Genomic DNA, 15,699 nt, shown 5'->3' on the forward strand with positions numbered 1-15,699 from the left:
ATCTGACCAGCTAACCACTAAAATGAAAGAACAAGTGAGGGAAAATTCACAAAAGAGTTATAAAAACAGTGAATTGTCATGTTACTGACATATAAGACATGCTGCTGCTAAGTCGCTTCAGTCGTGTCTGACTCTGTGTGACCCCATAGGCGGCAGCCCACCAGGCTCTGCCTTCCCTGGGATTCTCCAGGCAAGAACACTGGAGTGGGTTGCCATTTCCTTCTCCAATGCATGAAAGTGAAAAGTGAAAGTGAAGTCGCTCAGTTGTGTCTGACCCTCAGCGACCCTATGGACTGTAGCCTTCCAAGCTCCTCCGTCCATGGGATTTTCCAGGCAAGAGGACTGGAGTGGGGTGCCATTGCCTTCTCTGATATAAGACATGCTTCTCATTTAATTAGTAGTTCTTAATTTTTACCTTCACTTATCTACTTTTGTATATATTCAAAATTATCTGTAATAAAATGTTTTAAAATTAGATTCACTTAAATTGATAGGTAAATTTGCATTTACCAAATTTAAATGCAAATCCTTTTCAATCTAACATGGATAACTTACAGTTTTTAGAATTGCTTGAACTCATTGAAATTCATATGGAAGAAAATAACTTCTCATTCTGCCCAAGAAAAATATAAATGTGGAGTAGTCACAAATACCTTAATTGATGTTGAACAATAATGTAGAGACATAATAATCAAAACATTAAGATAGTGGCATAAGAAGAAGCCAGAGGATCAGTGAAACAGAATAGAGAACTCAGAAGTGGGTTCCAGTATAAATGCGAATGTGGCATGAAACAAATATGATAGTTTAGTTCAGTAGGAAAAGGACAGCTGATTCAATGGGTTATGCTGACACTCTTTGCTATCTGTCTGGAAGGATTAGTAAATAAGGTTAGTCTCCTACCCCACACCATAGATATTGTCTAAGTAATTGAGAAGACAATGATGTAACATAGGGAATAGAGAAATTGTTGTGGAAGCCAGTAAAATAGACAGCTTGAATGCATAGCAAAACAATATCCAACAGAGTCAAAGGGTATATAATTAGTTTGGAAATATATCCTCCATGTATATGAAAGACATAGATTTATGTCTATAACATAAAATAACTTAAGAATAGATTTAAAAAGGCAAGCAATCTAATAGAAGAATGAGTAAATAATAGGAATAAGCAAGTTTACAGATGAATAAATCAAAATAACCAATAAATAAAATGAAAAAATGCCAAAATTTCTATGTCACAAATACACACATGTGAACAAAAACAAAAACACAAAAATAGAAGGATACTTCCTTTCTCATATATCAGAATAGCAGAAATTAAAACAAATAAAAATACTCAATGTTAACTAAAGTGAGGAAAGTGGTACTTTAATGTTACTTGTGGAACTATGAATTGCAACAGCCTTTTCTTGAAAAGCAATTTTATGCAATCCCATTTAAATTTTTAAAATACATATATCTTTTCATCTATCATTTATATATATATATATATATATCTCCTAGAAATAAAAACATTGCTATGCAAAGGTAAATATACAAAGAATATTTACTGTATTATTCTTCCGAGTAGCAAAGACCATGCTGTTCATGGGGTTCTCAAAATTGGGAAAGGAGTACATCAAGGCTATATATTGTCATCTTGCTTATTTAATTTATTTGCAGAGTACATCATGTGAAATGCTGGGCTGGATGACTCACAAGTGGAATCAAGATTGCCAAAGCAATATCAACAACCTCAAATATGCAGATGACACCACCCTAATGGCAGAAAGTGAAGAGGAACTAAAGTGCCTCTTGAGGAGAGTGAAAGACGAGAGTCAAAAACCTGGCTTAAGACTCAGCGTTCAAAAATGTAAGATCGTGGCATCCGGTCCCATCATTTCAGGGCAAGTAGATGGGGAAAAAGTGGAAACAGTGACAGCTTTTATTTTATTGGGATCCAAAATCACTGTAGATGGTGACTGCAGCCATAAAATTAAAAGACACTTCCTCCTTGGAAGAAGAACTATGACAAACCTAGACAGTATATTAAAAACAAAGATATCACTATGCCAAAAAAGGTCCATCTTGTCAAAGCTATGGTCTTTCCAGTAGTCATGTACAGATGTGAGAGTTGGCATAAAGAAAGCTGAACACCAAAGAATTGATGCTTTTAAATAGTGGTGCTGGAGAAGACTCTTGAGAGTCCCTTGGACTTCAAGGAGATCAAATCAGTCAATCCTAAAGGAAATCACTCCTTAATGTCCATTGGAAGGACTGATGCTGAAGCTGAAGCTCCAATACTTTGGCCACCTGATGAAAATAGCTGACTCATTGAGGAAAACCCCGATGCTGGGAAAGATTGAGAGCAAGAAGAGAAGAGGGTGACAGAGGATGAGACGGTTGGATGGCATCACCGACTCAATGGACACGAGTTTGAGCAAATTCTGGGAGACAGTGAAGGACAAGGAAGGCTGACACACTGCAGTCCATGGGATAGCAAATAGTTGGACACAACAGCAAAGACGAGATGTGGCAACAGTGAAATGGGTAAATAAACCAGAGTACGTTCATATTATGGAATATAGTTCAATCATGAAAAAAGAACTCTTCTACCTAATTTTAATTTTGGAATTTCCACAATGTATAATTATCGCAGAAGAGCAAGATCCAAAGAAGTGTAAAATCTATGGTCTCATCATTGTAAAACTAGCAATGTATTTTTAAAATCTCTCTTCTCCATTGGGAAACCTGAATAATAGACACTAAGTTTGTAGCACTGATTTTTCTGGAGTAAGAGTAGAGATAGTAATAATTGAAGTAGAGGAGAGTGAAAGTCAGAATAACAGTTCCATGAGAAAAGCAAAAAATTATTTATATATATACATATATATATATATATATCAGAAATATTAATTGGAAATCTAGACTCTTAAGAAATACTTACCCTCCATCAATTGACCCAACTCTTTTTAGAATCTCAAATAACCAAATCATTGCTATCCTTACTTTTAGTTCCTGTAATGTATTAATACAATTTAGACAAGAATAGTAACTTTTGTGAATTTTTTTTCAAGAGTTACATAAGACTGTTTTAAAGTTACCTTTAGTGACTTTAGCATACATACTCATGATTCCATGAAATTAAAGAATTTTTATCATATATAATAAGCCTGAAGCCAGAATTCCTATTCTGAAAATTACAAATAAGTTAACTTTAGGCTTCATAGCTTATCTCTCAAATTTTAAAACTTCATATTTATAAAATAATCCCTTTTTTTTCTATCACTATTTTTTCTATTTTTCATTCTTCTGTTAAACAAAGTTTCTTATTAAGAAATACCTCAACAAATGTGCTATCTACACAGCAAAAATCCTGACTGAAGTATTCATGTTTAGACATAGATTTACTTCCTTGCCCAGATTTTGTTTGCTGACTTAAAAAAGGAAAAGACCTGTCTAGGGTTTTAATGTCTTATGTAGATATTTTCTTATCATACAGGCAAATTGCAAAGCTATAATAATGAAAATATGAAAATGTCTGCATCTTCACCCAGCTCCTGTAAAATATGGGAAACTGAAAATGTGCTGCTTTTCTCAAAGTAACATAAAAGGTACAGAAACAAAGCACAATTATTTATGCATTGCTTTTTCTTAGAAACACAAAACTGGAAGAATATAACATTTCTTTCTCCTATTTGCAAACCCATTCTTAAAAAGTTTTGAAATTCCCTTAATGCTTCCAAAGTATTCCCAGTAGGTAGGATGAAGTCAAAGTTGTTCTACTGGGCATTGTAAGCTAATCATCAAATCATTATACACTTCTAGTTATAACAATTAAAACTGTCCATTGTGTCCTCAAGGTTCACTTTGGGGACATGTTTAAAAATATCACTGAATAGAATAGAGAATAAACTTGTTTCCCTCCCTCTTTTTTTTCAAAATGCTCCCACTACCCAACTACCTACCTGACTTGCTCACTTCAAACTCCCAAAGGTACCTTAGAATTAACATGTCCAAATCTGAAATTACGGTATTCCTGTATTCCGCCCTCACAGCTGATACTCTTCCAGTGTTTCCTGTCACAGAAAATAGGGTCACAAACCAAGAGTTCATCTATCAATGATGTCTTAAATCCAATACATTTTTTAAATTTTTAATTATTATTATTATTTTACTTTACAATATTGTATCAGCTCTGCCATACATCAACATGCATCCACCACGGGAGTACACGTGTTCCCCATCCTGAACCTCCCTCCCACCTCCCTCCCCATACCATCCCTCTGGGTCATCCCAGTGCACCAGCCCCAAGCATCCTCTATCATGCATCAAACCTGGACTTGGATTCATTTCTTATATGATATTATACATGTTTGAATGCCATTCTCCCACATCATCCCCCCTCCCTTTCCCACAGAGTCCAAAAGATTGTTCTATACATCTGTGTCTCTTTTGCTGTCTCGCATACAGGGTTGTCATTACCATCTTTCTAAATTCCATATATATGCGTTAGTATACTGTATTGGTGTTTTTCTTTCTGGCTTACTTCACTCTGTATAATGGGCTCCAGTTTCATCCACCTCATTAGAACTGATTCAAATGTATTCTTTTTAATGGCTGTGTAATACTCCATTGTGTGTATGTACCACTGCTTTCTTATCCAATCATCTGCTGATGGATATCTAGGTTGCTTCCACGTCCTGGCTATTATAAACAGTGCTGCAATGAACATTGGGGTACACGTGTCTCTTTCAATTCTGGTTTCCTCGGTGTGTATGCCCAGCAGTGGGATTGCTGGGTTGTATGGCATTTCTTTTTATGCAGTCAGTACTAAAATCTAAAATACATTCATCTCTTGCCTGGCTTATTAAATAATCTCCTAACTATAATATCTGCATCTCCTAACACAGTCATCCTATCTATTTTCCACACTGACACAGGACTGATTTTTATAAAATGTATACTGTTTCACTACCACACTATAACACGTGCTTGCCCCCATTTAAGTGTTATTAATAATTTCTCATTGCACATAAAATGACAACTGAAATTGTTATTTTAGCTTTTTATTTTATATTGGAGTATTGTTGATTAACAATGTTGTGCTAGTTTCGGGTGTACAGAAAAGTGATTCAGTTATCCATATACATGTATCTATTCTACAGACTCTGTGGTTGTGTAACTACACACTATAACTACTGGCTCTGTAGTTGTGGCTCATGGACTCTGTGGTTGTGGCACACGGACTCTATAGTTGTGGCACATGGGCTCAGTTGCTCCCCAGCATGTGAGATCCCTGTTTGACCAGGGATCAAACCCATGTCCCCCCACACTCCAAGGCAGACTCTCAATCACAGGACCACCAGGGAAGCTCCATTACCCATTTTAGATATAGCAGTGTGTACATATCAATCCCAGATTCCCGATCTATCCTTCTCCCTGAACCCTAACCCTCTGGTCACCATAAGTTCGCTCTCTAAGTCTGTAGGACTGCTTCAGTTAACAACTGAAATTCTTAAGCCCCATATTCACATCCCTGTACTGAGAAATGGGCCCAATAATTAACTGTATGCAGTTAAGGAATTTTATTGCATTGTATGTGTGTATTTTTTACAGTAAAGTTAACTGAACTTACGGATATTCTTCAATATCTAAGTAAACTGACAAAATAGAAGTTAATTTCTCATTCGTGATAAATATAAATCACAAGTTCCTAATTGATAGACTATTCTATCCCAACTGATAACTCAAAGTTCTAGACTCCATCTTATCATTCAGGCATTTTCCACACATAAGTTTCAGTATTGCTTCTGCTTTAAGCCTTGGCATTCTGGACTTGAGGCATGTGAGACCCTAGCTCTCCAGCCAGGGATAGACTCTGCGTCCACTGCAGTGGAAGGTGAAGTCTTAACCACTAGACTGCCAGAGAGTCCCCACACATAACATTCTTCAGTCTCCCCACATAACTTTCTTCAGTCTCCACACATAACTTTCTTCACTGATCCAGTTCTCATCTGGATCAAGCTGGAAGAGGAAAATTCACAGGGGATTCTGACTGTGAGGGGCTTATGAGCTAGAAATGTAAGTGATGTATATCACTTTCAATCCTAAATTCAATCATAATACTGCAGTGTACTGAAAAAGGAGACCGTGTATCTAGGAAGAGAAGAACATGGATTTGGTTATAGGCTAATTATTTCTTCTACAGTACTTCTTCTGATTACCATTTACCTTTTCTACCCTCCTTCTTGAGGCTTCCTCGATGGTTCAGCGAGTAAAGAATCTGCCTACAATGCAGGAGACACAGGAAATGCAGGTTGGACCCCTTGCTCCAGAAGATCCCCTGAAGGAGGAAATCGCAACCCGCTCTAGTCTTCTTGCCTGAAAAATCCCATGGTCAGAGGAGGCTGGTGGGCTACAGTCCATGGGATCACAAATGTTGGACACAACTGAGTGACTAAGCACAATCACTGGGCAGCAGTATATGACACTCCTGAAGGGAGATACCTTGTCTGGTTTAGAGACTCCATTAGATTAGACTAGTCTAGACTAGACCCTCCATCTTATGTATGGAATACTCTTAGCCTTTTTTTCAAGGCAATCAAACCCAATTCTTATTTCATCCCTAACTCAATAAAAAAGCTAGGATTTCAAGGTGATACTTTGTTCTCTCCATCAGACTCAGCTACGGCACTTCTTTGTGTTCAGTTCAGTTCAGTCACTCAGTCATGTCCGACTCTTTGCGACCCATGAATCACAGCATGCCAGGCATCTCTGTCTATCACCAATTCCCATAGTTTACCCAAAATCATGTCCATTGAGTCAGTGATGCCATCCAATCATCTCATCTTCTGTCGTCCCCTTCTCCTCCTGCCCTCAAACTTTCCCAACATCAGGGACTTTTCAAATGAGTCAGCTCTTAGCATCATGTGCCCAAAGTATTGCAGTTTCAGTTTCAACATCAGTCCTTCCAATGAACATCCAGAACTGATCTCCTTTAGGATGGACTGGTTAGATTTCCTTGCAGTCCAAGGGACTCTTAAGAGTCTTATCCAACACCACAGTTCAAAAGCATCAATTTTTCGGCACTCAGCTTTCTTTATAGTCAATTCTCACATCCATACATGACTACTGAAAAAACCATAGCCTTGACTAGATGGACCTTTGTTGGCAAAGTAATGTCTCTGCTTTTTAATATGCTGTCTAGGTTGGTCATCAGAGAAGGCGATGGCACCCCATTCCAGTATTCTTGCCTGGAAAATCCCATGGACGGAGGAGCCTGGTAGGCTTCAGTCCATGGGGTCGCGAAGAGTTGGAATGACTGAGCTACTTCACTTTCATTTTTCACTTTTATGCATTGGAGAAGGAAATGGTAACCCACTCCAGTGTTCTTGCCTGGAGAATCCCAGGGACGGGGGAGCCTGGTGGGCTACCTTCAATGGGGTCACAAAGAGTCAGACACGACTGAAGTGATTTAGCAGCAGCAGCAGCAGGTTAGTCATAACTTTCCTTCCAAAGAGTAAGCGTCTTTTAATTTTATGGCTGCAATCATCATCTGCAGTGATTTTGGAGCTCAAAAAATAAAGTCAGCCACTGTTTCCACTGTTTCCCCATCTATTTGCCATAAAGTGAGCAACCCCACGTCCAAGGAACGGTGGCTGTGTGGGTACAGGAGGACCAAGAGGAGGTACTCCACGTTAAAGGTCAGGAGGGGCAACAGTGAAGAGATATCCCTCATCCAAGGTAAGGAGCAGTGGCTGCGCTTTGCTGGAGCAGCCATGAAGAGATACCCCAAGTCCAACGTAAGAGAAACCCAAGTAAGAATGTAGGTGTTGCAAGAGGGCATCAAAGGGCAGACACACTGAAACCATAATCACAGACTACTAATCAATCTAATCACACAGACCATAGCCTTGTCTAACCCAGTGAAACTAAGCCATGCCAGGTGAGGTCACCCAAGACGGGTGGATCATGGTGGAGAGGTCTGACAGAATGTGGTCCACTAGAGAAGGGAATGGCAAACCACTTCAGTATTCTTGCCTTGATAACCACATGAACAGTACGAAAAGGCAAAATGATACAAGAAACTGAAAGAGGAATTCCCCAGGTCAGTAGGGGCCCAATATGCTACTGGAGATCAGTGGAGAAATAACTCCAGAAAAATTAAAGGGATGGAGCCAAAGCAAAAAAAAAAAAAAAAACAGTTGTGGATGTTACTGGTGATAGAAGCAAGGTCTGATGCTGTAAAGAGCAATATTTCATAGAAACCTGTAATGTTAGGTCCATGAATCAAGGCAAATTGGAAGTGGTCAAACAGGAGATGGCAAGAGTGAACGCCGACAGTCTAAGAATCAGCTAACTAAAATGGACTGGAATGGGTGAATTTAACTCAGATGACCATTATATCTACTACTGCAGACAGAAATCCCTTAAAAGTGGAATAGCCATCATGGTCAACAAAAGAGTCCGAAATGCAGTACTTGGATGTAATCTCAAAAACAACAGAATGATCTCTGTTCGTTTCCAAGGCAAACCATTCAATATCACAGTAATCCAAGCCTATAGCCCAACCAGTAACACTGAAGAAGCTGAAGTTGAATGGTTCTATGAAGACCTATGAGACCTTTTATAACTAACACCCAAAAAAGTTGCCCTTATCATTATAGGACACTGGAATGCAAAAGTAAGAAGTCAAGAAACATCTGGGGTAACAGGCAAATTTGGCCTTGGAATACGGAATGAAGTAGGACAAAGGCTAATGGAGTTTTGCCAAGAGAACGCACTGGTCATAGCAAACACCATCTTCCAACAACACAAGAGAAGGCTCTACACATGGACATCACCAGATGGTCAACACCGAAATCAGATTGATTATATTCTTTGCAGCCAAAGATGGAGAAGCTCTATACAGTCAGCAAAAATAAGACCGGGAGCTGACTGTGGCTCAGATCGTGAACTCCTTATTGCCAAATTCAGACTTAAATTGAAGAAAGTGGGGAAAACCACTAGATCATTCAGGTATGACCTAAATCAAATCCCTTGTGACTATACAGTAGAAGTGAGAAATAGATTTAAGGGACTACATCTGATAGAGTGCCTGATGAACTATGGACAGAGGTTCGTGACATTGTACAGGAGAAAGGGATCAAGACCATCCCCATGGAAAAGAAATGCAAGAAAGCAAAATGGCTATCTGGGGAGGCCTTACAAATAGCCATGAAAAGAAGAGAAGTAAAAAGCAAAGGAGAAAAGGAAAGATATAAGCATCTGAATGCAAAGTTCCAAGGAATAGCAAGGAGAGATAAGAAAGCCTTCCTCAGGGATCAATGCAAAGAAATAGAGGAAAACAACAGAAAAGGAAGGACTAGAGTTGTCTTCAAGAAAATTGGAAAAAAAAAGAAAATTAGAGATACCAAGGGAACATTTCATGCAAAGATGGGCTCAATAAAGGACAGAACTGGTATGGACCTAAAAGAAGAGGAAGATATTAAGAAGAGACGGCAAGAATACACAGAAGACCTGTGCAAAAAAGATCTTCATGACCAAGATAATCACAATGGTGTGATCACTGACCTAAAGCCAGACATCCTGGAATGTGAAGTCAAGTGGGCCTTAGAAAGTATCACTACGAACAAAGATAGTGGAGGTGATGGAATTCCAGTTGAGCTATTTCAAATCCTGAAAGATGATGCTGGGATAGTGCTGCACTCAGTATGCCAGCAAATTTGGAAAACTCAGCAGTGGCCATAGGACTGGAAAAGGTCAGTTTTCACGCCAATCCCAAAGAAAGGCAATGCCAAAGAATGCTCCAACTACTGCACAATTGCACTCGTCTCACACGCTAGTAAAGTAATGCTCAAAATTCTCCAAGCCAGGCGTCAGCAATACGTGAACCGTGAACTTCCAGATGTTCAAGCTGCTTTTACAGAAAAGGTAGAGGAACCAGAGATCAAATTGCCAACATCCACTGGATCATCGAAAAAGCAAGAGAGTTCCAGAAAAACATCTATTTCTGCTTAATTGACTTTGCCAAAGCCTATGACTATGTGGATCACAATAAACTGTGGAAAATTCTGAAAGAGATGGGAATACCAGACCACCTGACCTGCCTCTTGAGAAACCTGTAAGCAGGTCAAGAAGCAACAGTTAGAACTGGACATGGAACAACAGACTGGTTCCAAATAGGAAAAGGAGTACGTCAAGGCTGTATATTGTCACCCTGCTTATTTAACTTATATGCAGAGTACATCATGAGAAGCTCTGGGCTGGAAGAAGCACAATCTGGAATCTGGAGAAATATCAACAATCTCAGATATGCAGATGACACCACCCTTATGGCAGGAAGTGAAGAGGAACTAAAAACCCTCATGATGAAAGTGAAAGAGGAGAGTGAAAAAGTGAGCTTAAAGCTCAACATTCAGAAAACTAAAATCATGGCATCTGGTCCCATCACTTCATGGCAAAGAGATGGGGAAACAGTGGAAACTGTCAGACTTTATTTTTTGGGACTCCAATTTCACTGCAGATGGTGATTGCAGCCATGAAATTTAAAGATGCTTACTCCATGGAAGGAAAGTTATGACCAACCTAGATAGCATATTAAAAAGCAGAGACATTACTTTACCAACAAAGGTCCATCTAGTCAAGACTATGGTTTTTCCAGTGGTCATGTATGGATGTGAGAGTTGGACTGTGAAGAAAGCCGAGCACTGAAGAATTGATGCTTTTCAACTGTGGTGTTGAAGAAGACTCTTGAGAGTCCCTTGGACTGCAAGGAGATCTAACCAGTCCATTCTAAAGGAGAGCAGTCCTGGGTGTTCTTTTGTAGGACTGATGCTAAAGCTGAAACTCCAATACTTTGGCCACCTCATGCGAAGAGTTGACTCATTGGAAAAGACCCTGATGCTGGGAGATATTGGGGTCAGGAAGATAAGGGGACGACAGAAGATGAGATGGCTGGATGGCATCACCGGCTGGATGGACATGAGTTTGTGTGAACTCCGGGAGTTGGTGATGGACAGAGGCCTGGCATGCAGCAATTCATGGGGTTGCAAAGATTCAAACATGACTGAGCAACTAAACTGAACTGATGAGACCGGATGCCATCTTAGTTTTCTGAATATTGAGCTTTAAGCCAACTTTTTCACTCTCCTCTTTCACTTTCGTCAAGAGGCTCTTTAGTTCTTCTTCACTTTCTGCCATAAGGGTGGTGTCATCTGCATATCTGAGGTTATTGATATTTCTCCTGGCGATCTTGATTCCAGCTTATGCTTCTTCCAACCCAGCATTTCTCATGATGTACTTTCATATAAGTTAAATAAACAGGGACACAATATACAGCCTTGACATACTCCTTTTCCTATTTGGAACCAGTCTGTTGTTCCATGTCCAGTCCTAGCTGTTGCTTCCTGACCTGCATACAGGTTTCTCAAGAGGCGGATCAGGTGGTCTGGTATTCCCATCTCTTTCAGAATTTTCCACAGTTTATTGTGATCCACACAATCAAAGTCTTTGCAAAGTCAATTAAGCAGAAATAAATGTTTTTCAGGACTCTCTTGCTTTTTCGATGATCCAGTGGATGTTGGCAATTTGATCTCTGGTTCCTCTACCTTTTCTATAAAACCAGCTTGAATATCTGGAAGTTCACGGTTCACGTATTCCTGACGCCTGGCTTGGAGAATTTTGAGCATTACTTTACTAGCGTGTGAGATGAGTGCAATTGTGCAGTAGTTGGAGCATTCTTTGGCATTGCCTTTCTTTTGAATTGGCATGAAAACTGACCTTTTCCAGTCCTGTGGCCACTGCTGAGTTTTCCAAATTTGCTGGCATATTGAGTGCAGCACTTTCACAGCATCAATTTTTAGGACTTGAAATAACTGAACTGGAATTCCATCACCTCCACCTGTTTTGTTTGTAGAGATTCTTCCTAAGGCCCACTTGACTTCACATTCCAGGATGTCTGAGTCTAGATGAGTGATCACACCTTCATGATTATCTGGGTCGTGAAGAACTGTACAGTACAGTTCTTCTGTGTATTCTTGCCACCTCTTCTTAATATCTTCTGCTTCTTTTAGGTCCATACCATTTCTGTCCATTATTGAGCCCATCTTTACATGAAATGTTCCCTTGCTATCTCTAATTCTTGAAGAAATCTCTAGTCTTTCCCATTCTATTGTTTTCCTCTAATTTTTGCACTGATCACTGAGGAAGGCTTTCTTATCTCTCTTTGCTATTCTTTGAAACTCTGCATTCATATGGGTATATCTTTCCTTTTCTCCTTTGCTTTTCACTTCTCTTCTTGTCACAGCTATTTGTAAGGCTTCTCCAGACAGCCATTTTGCTTTTTTGCATTTCTTTTCCATGGGGATGGTCTTGATCCCTATGTACTGTACAGTAGTTTGCATCAGTTAATCCTATACGCCTAATTTTCCCTTTCCTCCTCTATTTTCTGACATGTTAACTGTAAATATGTTTTCTATGAGTCTGTTTCTGTTTTGTATATAAATTCATTTGTGTTATGTTTTATTTTTTTTTTTCAGGCTCAAAATGTATAAAACGACAGTGGACAGCCCTGCAGGAAGAGTCATGAATACACAAGCGAGAGAGAAATTTCAACACACTTTCTCAATCATTGATAGACTGAGCAGATAAAACTTGGCAAGAATATAGAACATTTCCGTAACACAGCTAACAAGCTTGAGCTTATGGACATAAGAAATAGTAAAAATACATTCATTTTAAGCATACATAGAAGCCCGTTGGGAATGTTTAGAAGTTAAATGGAGTGGCCTGGTACTGGAATTTTGAGCTCCTATGAAAAGTGATTTCTGTCAGGGAGACCCACCTCAGTTCTATCCTGGGTCATGTAAATATCCCACTGTTGACAAACAGGGATGCATCTGAAGAAAATGAACACTTGAGACTGGAAACAACTGCATGTAGACTTGAAACAGTTCGAGAGTTCGTTGCTACCTTGTAAACTGGTCTGCGCTCTTGAACTGTTGATATATACTTAGCCCTTGACCTGTCCCAGTGAAAACAGCCTGACCATCCCACCCACTTCTTTCTCTCTGGCTACTCTGCTTCCATTTAACCAGAGATATTTCTAGGAGAATACTTTTTCAATGTCTTTGTTCTTTCAAGATGGCATGACAACACTCCAAGGTGCTTTTCCTTCTCGTGGACGCAGACACTGGCATGTAACTCTAGATACCAATTCTGACAACCAGACGTTTCAGGAGGCACCAGATGCTGAGGGTAAATCTTGAAAAAAACCTCTTGGCATCCAAGTAGGGGATTTCTTTCTCAGAATAACCACACAAACATGCCTGTGTTCTCATCCAGAAGCACTCCCACTCTTCTCGGCTCAGTAGTGGTTGTTTGTCCGATGGTAGGGGTACCTGGCCTGTGACTCCTTAATCCCAAGTCTGAAGGCATTGATACAAACTGCAGAAACTATGGCCTCTGTGAGTGGAGAGGAAACCATCTTCAATTCCAAGTAGATACAAACAATCCTCCATGAGGGCTGTACCCATGTCTCAGCCTTAATGTGGGATCCACGCCACTATTTGGTGAAAGACCATTGGCCACTTGGTGGAAAGGTAACTGGGCACAGATCCTAAGGTTGACAGTTTCCATGAAAACTTCTTCTCATGCGGACAAATTCTCTCCTTCCATTCGGCGGTGAGGCCTGGGGTTTCTGCAGGAGAGAGGGGCCCTTGGCACTACATCTGCAAGACCCCTCTCTGTCAGCCTTGCTCTGGGTCCAACTCTCCATCTAATTATGCATCAGGTCCATTTCTGAAAGTCTTTTCAACAGTGATTTAGCAACCCCACTAGTAGCCAGATGGTCTAGGTTCCCAGTGGGATTTAGGTCCTGAAAAGATGAACTCTTCCAGAGACATCTGAGAGGAGCCGGCACTGGCTCGGGCAGGAGGATGTTTGCCTTGGCTGCAGAGAGACCACTTTGGAGTTCCCGGCTCCGGTCCTCCCTTCCATCTCAGAAGCCTCTCAGCTCGACTACCCATGTGGAGAAAGTTTCCTGCGGGGGCTTTTCTGCAGGGAAGCCTCTGCGGGAGGTTGTTCTGTGGCATCGGCTGTGCGGTGGGGTGGGGTCCAAACAAGGATGGGCCAGTCCCCCCCACGTTCACACATGCCCAGGTCGCTGTAGGTGTTGAAGAACTCCATCTGGTTGCACGCCTGGATCCAGCCCACCACCCAGGTCTCGTGGCGGGGGATGGGGGTCATGACCACGCGGGCTGAAGCTTTGAAGTAGGGGGTCTTGTAGCGCAGGACGATGGGCGAGGTCTCCTCGATGCGCGTGGGGCACTGGTCGATGGTGGCGCACACATCGTACACGACGATGTTCTCGCGCCGGATCCGCGCCTTGCAGGTAATGCTTTGGATACAGCCCATCCTGCCGCCCGGCGCCGGCGCGGCGCGGCGTGGGGCAGCGCCGGGGACCGCGCGGGCAGCCGGGGGCGCCCGTCACACCGGCATGGCGACGCGCCGCCCGCTCTGGGTCCGGCTCAGCTCGCGCCCAAGAGCGGGGAGCCGCCGCCGGGCATCCTCCGAGGCAGCCCCCTCCTCTCGCCGCCTTGCGGGGTCCCGGCTGCCCCGACGCCCGCCCGCCCCCGCCCACGCCCGCCCCCTCTCTCCCGCAGGGCGCGCGGAGAGCTTGCGCTCCTAGAAGGCAGCGGGCGCCCCCGCTAGCTCCTCATTTGTGTTATGTTTTAGATCCCACTTATAAGTGGTATATTTGTCCTTGTCTGATCCACTCTACTTAGTATAATATACTCTCGGTCCATTTCTTGCTGCAAATTTTATTCTTTTTTATGGTTGAGTTATCTTCCTCAAATATGTTGTCAATCATATATTGATGAGCAGTTTGGCAGTTATTTCCATGTCTGGACTATTGTAAAGAGTGCTGATATGAACACCTTACCTGCCTCCTGAGAAATCTGTATGCAGGTCAAGAAGCAGCAGTTAATTTGGACATGGAATAACAGACTGGTTCCAAATAGGGAAAGGAGTATATCAAGGCTGTATATTGTCACCCTACTTATTTAACTTATATGCAGAATACATCATGCGGAATGTCAGGCTGGATGAAGCCCAAGTTGGAATCAATACTGCCGGGAGAAACATCAACAACCTCAGATACACAGATGACACCACCATTATGGCAGAAGGTGAAGAAGAACTAAAGAACCTCTTGATGAAAGTGAAAGAGGAGAGTGAAAAAGTTGGCTTAAAGTCAGCATTCAGAAAACTAAGATCATGGCATCTAGTCCTATCACTTCATGCAAATAGATGGGAAAATAGTGGAAACAGTGACAGACTTTATCTTTTTGGACTCCAAAATCACTGCAGATGGTGACTGCAGTCATGAAATTAAAAGACACTTGCTCCTTGGAAGAAAAGCTATGACCAACCTGGAGAGCATATTAAAAAGCAGAGAGATTATTTTGCCAACAAAAGTTCATCTAGTCAAGGTTTTGATTTTTCCAGTAGTCATATATGGATGTGAGAGCTGGACTATAAACAAAGCTCAGCGCAGAAGAATTGATGCTTTTGAACTGTGGTGTTGGAGAAGACTCTTCAGAGTCCCTTTGACTGCAAGGAAATCCAACCAGTCAATCCTAAAGAAAATCAGTCCTGAATATTCATTGGAAGGACTGATGTTGAAGCTGAAACTCCAATACTTTGACCACCA

General features: G+C 41.2%; 1 pseudogene; it reads right to left on the reverse strand.

The window, feature by feature from the left end:
* Window positions 1–13,437: 13,437 nt before the first annotated feature.
* LOC147380141 (protein FAM78B pseudogene) lies at window positions 13,438–14,639 on the reverse strand (annotated as a pseudogene).
* Between the last annotated feature and the right edge of the window lie 1,060 nt (window positions 14,640–15,699).

This window comes from Bos grunniens, chromosome 1, assembly GCF_055505025.1.
Source record: "Bos grunniens cultivar Pamir isolate PY7600 chromosome 1, Bosgru_T2T1.0, whole genome shotgun sequence".
Classification (NCBI taxonomy): domain Eukaryota; kingdom Metazoa; phylum Chordata; class Mammalia; order Artiodactyla; family Bovidae; genus Bos; species Bos grunniens.